Here is a 10,621-nt window from a genome sequence, read left to right as displayed (position 1 = left end):
AAAAAAAAAAAAGACTAGTGATTAATCAAGAAGGTGTGGCCAGAGCACATTTCTGTTACAGAACTGAAGGCGATGTCATTCTTAAATTCCAGACACATACTGAAGCACTTAAATTATGAGACTCCAAGACAAAAGCTCTCATTCATCATTGCCTGCAGGATGAATCTCAGAGTCCTACAAGAGGGTGCCCTAGAATACTCCTTCCTGGGAGAAAACAATATGTATATTCAGACAACCATGGCAGGCACCATTTGAAATGGACTCTCACTCACCAATCCTCTTGCCCCTAGAAGCTGAGCTTCTAAAGTGCACTGCATAGCTGGTGTGCACCACCAGGGTTGGCCATCTGCTGCACAGAGCAGGGTTTGGAGCTGAGTATGACTACCTCATACTCTTGCACGTGCTATGCCATCAAAACCAGCAACACTTTCACCCTAAAATAATTCCAAATTTTCAACTGTATTCTGAATTAAGATGGACAGAAGAGAGACTGAGTATCTTATAGGTAATTAGCAGCTTGAGAGTGCCAGCTTCAAATTTTGGCCATTCAGGGCCAGTTGAAGGTATAAGAGTCTCAGAAATGGAACCAAGGGATGATTTCTTTCCTGCATGCCTGACTGTAAAATGAAAAACCAACCTTAGGTGACACTCTGAGCTTTCTGAATCTGGTAGTTTGTGAGGCTGGGTGCGGTGACTCATGCCTGTAATCCCAGCATTGTGGGAAGCCAAGGTGGACGGATCACCTAAGGTCAGGAGTTTGAGACCAGCCTGGACAACACAGTGAAACCTCATCTCTACTAAAAATACAAAAATCAGCCAGGCCTGGTGCCAGGCACCTGTAATCCCAGCTACTAGAGAGACTGAGGCAGGAGAATCCCTTGAACCTGGGAGGCAGAGGATGCAGTGAGCTGAGATTGCACCACAGCACTCCAGCCTAGACGACAGAGTGAGACCGTGTCTCAAAGAAAAAAAAAAAAGGCCGGGCGCGGTGGCTCAAGCCTGTAATCCCAGCACTTTGGGAGGCCGAGATGGGTGGATCACGAGGGCAGGAGATCGAGACCATCCTGGCTAACACAGTGAAACCCCATCTCTACTAAAAAAATACAAAAAAACTAGCCAGGCAAGGTGGTGGGCACCTGTAGTCCGGGCTACTTGGGAGGCTGAGGCAAGAGAATGGCGTAAACCCGGGAGACAGAGCTTGCAGTGAGCTGAGATCTGGCCACTGCACTCCAGCCTGGGTGACAGAGCGAGACTCTGTCTCAAAAAAAAAAAAAAAAAGTAGAAGAACCTGGTAGTTTGTGTGCCCCTCTTCCTCCTACCTCTCCCTACTTGCAGGCGAGGCGAGGCAGAAGGCAGGGAGCTCTGGGAAGACTCCTTTGCCCATTTCTGTTCTGGTAATTGGGGGGGTCAATGGGGTTAATAAGCTAGAGGTTATACCATGGAGAGTTTTTAGAAGAAATGTATCTAATTATCAAATTTAAACTATTCACGCTGAAGTGCCACTTATTAATGTGAGGCTGGATGCAGTGGCGCATGCCTGTAATCCCAGCACTTTGGGAGGCCAAGGAGGGTGGATTTCTTGAGGCCAGGAGTTGGAGACAAGCCTGGCCAACACGGCAAAACCCCACCTCTACTAAAAATACAAAAATTAGCTGGGTGTGGTGGTGTGTGCCTATAGTCCCAGCTACTGTGGAGGCTGAGGCAGGAAAATCACTTGAACCCAGGATGCAGAGGTTGCAGTGAGCCAAGATCATGCCACTGGACTCCAGCCTGGGTAACAGAGCAAGACTCCATCTCAAACAAAACAAAACAAAACAAAAAAACAGAAAACACAATGTGGGCCATGCCCTACCTCTCTGGCTTCCTTTCCTGGTTTGCAGCATAAGGACTCTGTTCCTGGTATCCTGGAATGCGGCTTCCCACTCTGTGCTCTTGTGCCTATCTGGAAGCCCTTCCACCTCTTGCACTGTGCTAGCCATTCTGCAAGACTTTCAGGGCTACCTCCTTTGGGAGGCATTGCCCCTCCCAACAGCAAGTCAGTTTTTGTTTCTTTGTTTTGTTTTTGAGACAGGGTCTCCTCTGTCACCTAGGCTGGGTGCAGTGGTACAATCTTGGCTCACTGTAGCCTCAATTTCCCAGGCTCAAGTGATTCGCCCACTCAACTTCCAGAGTACCTGGGACCACAGGCGTGTGCCACCATGCAGCGCTAATTTTTTTTTTTTTTTTTTTTTTGGTAGAGGCAGGATTTCACCATGTTGGCCAGGCTGGTCTCAAACTCCTGAGCTCACGCAATCTGCCCACCTCAACTTCCCAAAGTGCTGGGATTACAGGTGTGAGCCACTGCACCCAGCTAACAAATCAGTTTATAGATTCTTATCATCATATGCTTGTTTCCATCAGGACAATGGAGAGAACACAGGAAGCTAGGGGATTTTAGTAAACTTTCTAAAGCTGCTTTATCAGATGCATAAAAAGCAACTGATGAACATTTAAAAGTTGGCCTATTTTGTTAATTTGCAGACTTCCGTAGTGCCTGTGATTGTCCCTTGGACATCTGATGAACATAGTGTAATACCTCCACAGTTTCCATTTTTACTCAATTTTCTTTATCAAGACTTGTGTTAATGGCTAGGCCCGTGGCTCATGCCTGTAATCCCAGCACTTTGGGAGGCCGAGGCAGGTGGATCACTTAAGGTCAGGAGTTCAAGACCAGCCTGGTCAACATGGTGAAACCCTATTTCTACTAGGACTACAAAAATTAGCCGGGTGTGGTGGCGCATGCCTGTAATCCCAGCTAGTCAGGAGGCTGAGGCAGGAGCATTGCTTGAACCCAGGAGGCAGAGGTTACAGTGAGCCAAGATGACACCATTGCACTCCAGCCTGGGCAACAAGAGCAAAACTCTGTCTCAAAAACAAAACAAAACAAAAACTTGTGTTAATGTGTTCCTTTTTCAGTGAACTTCGTATTTTGCTGAGCATTTATTTTTATATAAAGCAAGCTTTGGATTGCAGATTTCTATGTGGGAAAGTCATCTTCTTCATCCTAGCAGAAACTTCAGGTGAGACCAGTAGAGAACAGTAAGGGAGAAAGGCACACTGGAAGTCATGTGAATCAAGACTGGAGATTAATGGGGGAAAGAGAAGGTGTAGCCAGACACCTCTGCACTTCTATTACAGAAATGAAGGAAATGTCATTCCTCAATCCTTAAATTCCAGACATATACTAAACTGCTTAAATTATGCAGTGTTGATCATACAACCTCACAAGAGTGAGTATTCAGTGGATCCATTTGATGTAGAAACTAAAAACAAATCCAAAAGAGACAGAGAGCCAGATAAACAGACTGATGCAATGCCTCAGTTAGAAGCACAGATTTTTTACTTTTTTTTTTTTTTTTTGAGACAGTCTTGCTCTGTCCCCAGGATGGAGTACAGTGGCGCGATCTCGGCTCACCACAATCTCCGCCTCCCAGGTTCAACCGATTCTCCTGCCTCAGCCTCCCAAGTAGCTGGGATTACAGGTGTGCACCTCCTCACCCAGCTAATTTTTTGTATTTCTAGTAGAGACAGGGTTTCACCATGTTGGCCAGAATGGTCTCAATCTCCTGACCTCGTGATCCACCTGCCTTGGCCTCCCAAAGTGCTAGGATTACAGGCATGAGCCACCGTGCCCAGCAAGAAGCACAGATTTTTAAAAGGGAAAGCTTGGTGTCAGGGCTCATGCCTGTAATCCCAGCGCTTTGAGACGCTGAGGTGAGTGGATCACTTGAGCCCAGGAATTCAAGACCAGCCTGGGCAACACGGCAAGAACCCATCTCTACAAAAAAAAAAAAAAGAAAAAACAAAACATTAGCTGGGCATGCTGGTATGCACCTGTAGTCCTAGTCCCAGCAACTGGGAGGCTGAACAGGAGGATCCCTTGAGCCCTGGAGGTCAAGGCTGCAGTGAGCTGTGACCGTGCCACTGCACTCCAGCCTGGGTGGCAGAGCTAGACTCCATCTCAAAAATAAAAAAATTAAAAGTGGCAGCACAAGTCTGTGAAGTTTATGTATCACAGTAAGAACCAAGGCAATTCTTCAAGAGCAGGGATTCTTTTTCACCTTTATTTTTCCTATGAGTTCTTATTAGTAACTATTCTTCCTCCAAGAAGGGCTTACAGGTCACTTTGTCGCAATTTTCCTACCAGGCAGGATACCCAAATTAAAATCCCTCATCTCCAGAAAAAAATGTAAATTAATAAATATTGAATAACTGCAGACTAGAAAAAACAAATAAAATCTCCGATCTGCTTTTATCATTTATATAATCATGAATGAGGAGCTGGTTCAGTAACACTGATAAAATGTAGCTAATATATCACATGACTAAAGACAAATCTTTCATCTAGACAAATTTAGACAAATCTAAATGACTAAAGAAAGTCGGTGCTTTCCCAGGGCATTTTCTCCATTAAATACACCGTGCTGTCTACAACCAGAAAGTCACAGTTGCTACGACTTCAACACAACATTCCTGGACCAAATGATCTTCTTCTGAGGTTCCATCCCAAAATTAAGCTCTCTCATCCCATAAATTATATCCAGGAGTAAAAACTCTTCATAAAAGATTAATCAAGAGACCGTAATCCAGACAACTTGAGTCATCATAAAGATTTCTGGAAATATTTTTAAAAATGTATATAACATGTTTAGGATTACTTTATCTTCATTTTCCTTGTTGGTAATTTAATATAATCTTTTGAAAACTCCAATTTCATTCTCAAAGAAAAAAATCTGAAAGACATTGTAAGTAAAGACAAACCTAACTTTAAAAAAAATTTCAAAAACCCATGTTCAGAAACACTATAACAAATGTTAATTGTAGAATGCTGGTAATTGAATTAGATGTTGAATATCTTACTGAAATCAACTCTTTACATTCCGAAGTTTAAAGCATTTAAATATGGGTTGGAAATGTCTGCCTACTGAAGAATATTTCTACATCTATAAATAACATTATTGTTTTTCCAAGCTATATTCTTTTAACTTCCTGAATTGAACCCTAGTTTTGAATTTTTCAAAAATATTATTTGTACGACAAAACTTGAAAACCTAATTTTCTTATTGAAGAATAAAAGACAAGCAATAACACAGTAAGAATGGAGACCGTGTTTTTAATTCACTGTTACACACTGCCATCTAGCAGGAAGCGAGCAAGAGTTATCATAAGTTTCAAAACTGGAACAGACCTGAATGATCACCTGAGGCTACCCACTGTCTCTGGCTTCTGCTTACTCAGAAGAAAGTTTTTTTTAAAAGAGACTAGGGTGCTGCTAGATTGGAGATTGTGAAACTTCAGTGTTCAAAGAGCTCAGCTGCTTATTCAATGCCTGAAAGGCCTCCATTTGAGACTACAGCAGACGAGGGAGAAATCCTGCCGTAGTTGTAGTGTGACGTTACTAACAACCCCAAGATTGGTCGTTGAGTTTCCTGAGTGTCTCATTGGAAAGAAGGATGTACAAAGGGAATAAAGTCCTTAAAGCCAACTTGCCTTATTCAAAACGGTGGCCAGTCAGAGCTGCATGCATTCCACAAATGAAATTAACAATTCAAGTCATTTCATGCATAAAACACATAAAACTATTATTGCAGGGAGCTGCAGCAGAGAGCAGGGGACAGACTGTTGGGGCCGTGGTGTTAAGAAAAAGTCATTTTGTGTGACGTCTGCTTTATTTTAAAGAATCATTTAAAAATCCCCAGAAAAATGTCATAAAATCACAGCATGGTTATTTCTATAGTTTACACAAAATGAGCTCTGTTCTGAGGGTACTAATCGGGAGCAAAACACTTAACACATGGCTTGCAAATGGAATAACCCAGGCCTGCGGTTGCCGGTGCTTTCCCGGGGCATTTTCTCCGTTAAATACACTGCGCTCTCTGCAACTAAAAAGTCACAGTTGCTACGACTTTAACACAACATTCCTGCAACAAGTGATTCTCTGGGAAGACCTGGGGGAGAACAAGGCAATTTGCGCCCCGCAAAGGCAGATTAGGTTCTGGAATGGATGGCCGCGGGCCTGGGTAGGAGGCCGATCGGGGCACGGGGGGAGGCGTCGGGACCCCGCGCTCCTCCTCCGGGCTCCAGCGGAGGCTCCGGCCCGGCACCCGCTTCCCGCCTGGTGGATCAGGCTTCAATCTCAGGCAGTGGCTCTGCCTATGCACCACTAAGTCCCCAAAACAGACTTGGATTATTTTGCATACACCACTTCGTCTCTTACACGCACCCCCTGCTCGGCACAGAGAGGGAGTTTCCTTAGGCTGTGACTCCCGGAGGTAGTGTCCCAGCTTCCGTGGGACCGGAAAAGCGTCTTTCTGTGTCTCAGCATCAAGACCCTGCTCCCACCAAGCGACCGCCGCGGCTGGAGGAGATGCGGCGCTCGCACTCACCTGGCGCGGAGCATGGTTCGCCCTGCGGACCGCAGAGCCACTTCCTTTCTCTCTATGAGCCCCAGCCTGGGCCCCGGGAAGACCCGGAGAGCCGATCAGGAGCGGCGGAGGCCGCGCGGGCAAGCTCGGGGCGCGTTCCGGCGGAGTCACCTGGATCCGGGTTTTCACCCGTGCCCTGTTCACAAGCTCGTGGGACCTGGGTTCTAAGAACACTGGGCCGCCCCCTGCTGGTCATCGTGGTTCGCAGTCCGCCTAAGGCCATGGTCCTCTGGAAAGTTCTCGGGAAGGCTGCGGGGGCCCTCTTCTTCAAGACACAGGAAACTCTCCGTTTCTCCAACTGGACTAGGACTGGAGCGCATTCAAAGTCACCTATTCAGGCCAGGCTCACACATGTAATCTCAGCACTTTGGGAGGCCGAGGCGGGCGGATAGCTTGAGCCCAGGAGTTCGAGACTAGCCTGAGCAACATAGCGGGACCCTGTCTATACAAAAAACACAAAAGTTAGCCAAGTGTGGTGGCCGTGCCTGTAGTCCCAGCTACTGGGAGCCTGAGGTGGGAGGATCTCTTGAACCCAGGAAGTAAATGCTGCAGTTAACAGAGATCAAGCTACTGCACTCCGGCCTGGGCAACAGAGCAAGACTGTCTACAAAAATAAATAAAATAATAATTTTTAAAAAGGTGAAAGTTATTTCTTAAGAAAATCAAGAGCTTTACATGTTTTCTAAGGCTGGGCACCATTTCTGGCAGTATTTGGTAGATGGAACAGAACGATCATTTAGTTTGTACTGGTTGCTATGGTGTAAATGTTTGTGCTCCACGCCAAATTCATATGTGAATTTCGTGCCTTTGTAGCCTTTATAAATTTACAAAAGTATTGTGTCTTTATCAAAGAGACCAGAGAGAGCTTCTGCCATGTGAGGACACATAGAGGGTCCCTTGTATGAGGCACAGACGCTAATGGATGAAGAATCTGCCAGGGCGTTGATCTTGGACTTCCCAGCCTCCAGACTGGGAGCAATGGCATTCTGTTGTTTATGTGTTACCCAAACTAAGGTATGTTGTGATAGTAGCCCAAACGGACTAGACACTGGTAAAGGAAAGCTAATTGACTTCTATTTTGCCCTAGTCTAGGAACTAATAAACATAAGGAGGTAATTCAACACTTTGGGAGGGCTGGGTCTAGGGCAAGGCAAGTGAGGCACTTAGGGCTCAAAGTCTGAGGAGGCGCTGACTCTGGGTGTCCTGCGGTGCTGGGTGCACTGCAGAAGCCTGAGGGTGATTTGCTGTTTCAGGCCTGCCTCCCCCTGGTCCAGACCCTGCAGAGCTCCAGTGCCAAGCAACTCAACTTTTCTATAAAAACAGGTTGATAATAATGGTGTCCACGTCTAAAAAATATCAAACACACAGAAAAGATTGATAAATTTAGATATGATTAAAAGTAAGAGACTCTGTTCATCAAAAGACACCGTTAAGAAAGTAAGAAATGGGTGCAGTGGCTCACACTCACTCAGCACTTTGGTAGGCTGAGGTGGGAGGATCACTTGAGCCCAGGAGTTGGAGACTAGCCTGGACAACATAGGGAGACCACATCTCTACAAAAAATTTTTTTAAATTAGCCAGGTGTGGTGGTGCACTCCTGTGGTTTCAGCTACTCAGGAGGCTGAGGTGGGAGGATTGTTTGAGCCTGGGAGGTCAAGGCTGCAGTGAGTCAGGATTGTGCTACTGCAATCCAGCCTGGGCGACAGGGTTAGATCCTGTCTCAAGAAAGAAAAAGAATGAAAAATGATCTACAGAATGAGAGAAGGTATTTTTGATATATTTTATCTAACAATGAATTTAGAATATAACAAGAACTCCTAAAAGCAATAAGAAAGAAAAACAATCACTAAGTACAGCACTTCACCAAAGAGGAATCCAAATAGCCAGGCAGTACGTGAAAAGATGCTTAATGTTTTTAGTCATTAAGGAAATGTAAATGAACACGATGATGATATATACTACACATTCACTAAAATGGCTACAGGTTTTAAAACTGACAAGATAACACAAGGACAAAGCCGTGAAGCACATAGAACTGTTATGCACTATTGTTGGGGGTGCAGTTGTGACAGCCACTTTGGAAAATCGTCTGTTCCTATTTAGTAGAACTGAATATATACGTTATGACCCAGAAATTCCTAGGTATAGGCCTAATACACATACCTATATATGAACATCAAAAAGCATGTATACTGGGCCATAAAACATACCTCGGCCGGGCGCAGTGGCTTATGCCTGTAATCTCAGCACTTTGGGAGGCCAAGGAGCGTGGATCACCTGAGGTTGGGAGTGCAAGACCAGCCTGACCAACATGGAGAAATCCCGTCTCTACTAAAAATGCAAAAAAGTTAGCCAGGCATACTGGTGGGCGCCTATAATCCCAGCTACTTGGGAGGCTGAGGCAGGAGAATCACTTGAACCCAGGAGGAGGAGGTTACAGTGAGCCAAGATCGTGCCATTGCACTCCAGCCTGGGCGACAAGAGCGAAACTCAATCTGAAAAAAAAAAAAAAAAGGCACACACCTCAACAAATTTCAAAGAATGGTCATCATACAAAGCATGCTATCAGACCACAAAGGAATTAAAACAGAAACCAGTAACTAAATGATAACTGGAAAATCTCCACATACATGGACATAAAAACAACACACTTCTTTATAGCACATGGATCAAAGAAGAAAACTCGGCCGGGTGTGGTGGTTCATGCTTGTAAGATATGCCACCAGATAACCGCAGATATGTGAGCAAGCCCAAGTCAGCAGACTACCCACCTGACTCAGAGAAACACAAACACTAATAAATGCTTACTGTTTAAGCCACTGAGTTTCAGAAGCGTGTGTTATACAGCAGTAGCTAACTGATACAGAAATTGGCATCTATGGCCTTATGCAGTGTTTCATGCCTTTGGGAGGCTGAGGTGAGCGGATCACGAGGTAAGGAGATGGAGACCATCCTGGCCAACATGGTGAAACCCCATCTCTACTAAAAATACAAAAATTATCTGTGTGTGGTGGTGTGCACCTGTAATCCCAGCTATTCGGGAGGCTGAGGCAAGAGAATCACTTGAACCCAGGAGGTGGAGATTGCAATGAGCCGAGATCATGCCACTGCACTCCAGCCTGGCGACAGAGCAAGACTCCATCTTAAACAAAAAACAAACAAACAAAAAAAGAAATTGCCATCTAGAAATGGGATGCTGTTTAACAAAAGCCTAAAATATGTGGCATTGGTTTAGGGAGTAAGTGCTGGGCAACAGTGAAAAAGCAAGAAGCATGCTTGTGTTTGACAGATCCGATGCACTTACTGTCTGCTGCCACGCAGCAGAAAACAGTCTGTTTCCATTACAGATGCAAAAAGAAAAAAAAAAGTGCCATGCTCTCTGTCGGATTGTGGCACCCAAGATTGAGTGGGGGAAATACAGGAGAAAATCATGGTAATAAAGGGAAAAACATGGACAGAGAATTTTTGCAACTCAGAAGTAATCTTGTAAATAGCAAAGAGCCTGTTTTACTCCAAAATGAATTTAAAATGTGAGGGTTTTCTTAAGGTGCTAAGAAAACTGCTATAGCAAACTGGAAAAATGATGACATGTTAGGTAGCAGCAAAATACTTGGTAAAACTATTACCTATAACAACTCACAAGATATAAAACATACTTAATGTGTAGGCCTTGATAAAATGATTTCCAGGCAGAATGCTAAATGTGTTAGTTGGTGGTGTCTGTTAGCTGCATATTGTAAGGACTGCCAGAAAGAAATAAGAGAAGTAAGGGGAAAGGGCTGCTGTACAGAATTTAGAGGAACTATCAAGAGATTAAAATTGAGCAGACTGGAAAATAAACCCTGTTCTTATCTCCAAACCCCAGCCAGTAAAAGATCCTCAAGATGAGGCTGGAAGATCTTTTGTTAAGACCTCTAAAAGAGTTAAGTTGGTACTAATGGATCTTTTCAGTTAAACAAAAGAGCCAATAAGAATCATAAAAGTGTCGGCCAGGCGCGGTGGCTCACGCCTGTAATCCCAGCACTTTGGGAGGCTGAGGCTGGCGGATCACAAGGTCAGGAGATCGAGACTATCCTGACTAACAGGGTGAAACCCCATCTCTACTAAAAATACAAAAAAGCCGGGCGTGGTGGCGGGCGCCTGTAGTCCCAGCTACT

General features: G+C 44.8%; 1 protein-coding gene across 4 annotated transcripts in view; it reads right to left on the bottom strand.

Moving 5' to 3' along the window:
• FUT10 (fucosyltransferase 10 (alpha (1,3) fucosyltransferase)) overlaps positions 1 to 6,780 on the bottom strand; it is a 128,694-nt gene extending 121,914 nt beyond the window's left edge. Inside the window, exon 1 of one of the 4 annotated variants that reach the window (XM_011960729.1) lies at positions 6,426 to 6,780. The gene's annotated coding sequence lies outside the window, so the exon portion shown is untranslated. The remainder of the gene's footprint in view (positions 1 to 6,425) is intronic. The other 3 variants (XM_011960730.1, XM_011960732.1, XM_011960731.1) reach the window with 3 other exon arrangements.
• Between the last annotated feature and the right edge of the window lie 3,841 nt (positions 6,781 to 10,621).

Source organism: Colobus angolensis, unplaced genomic scaffold (assembly GCF_000951035.1).
Source record: "Colobus angolensis palliatus isolate OR3802 unplaced genomic scaffold, Cang.pa_1.0 Scaffold52, whole genome shotgun sequence".
NCBI lineage: Eukaryota > Metazoa > Chordata > Mammalia > Primates > Cercopithecidae > Colobus > Colobus angolensis.
This window is presented reverse-complemented; position numbering and strand designations above follow the sequence as displayed.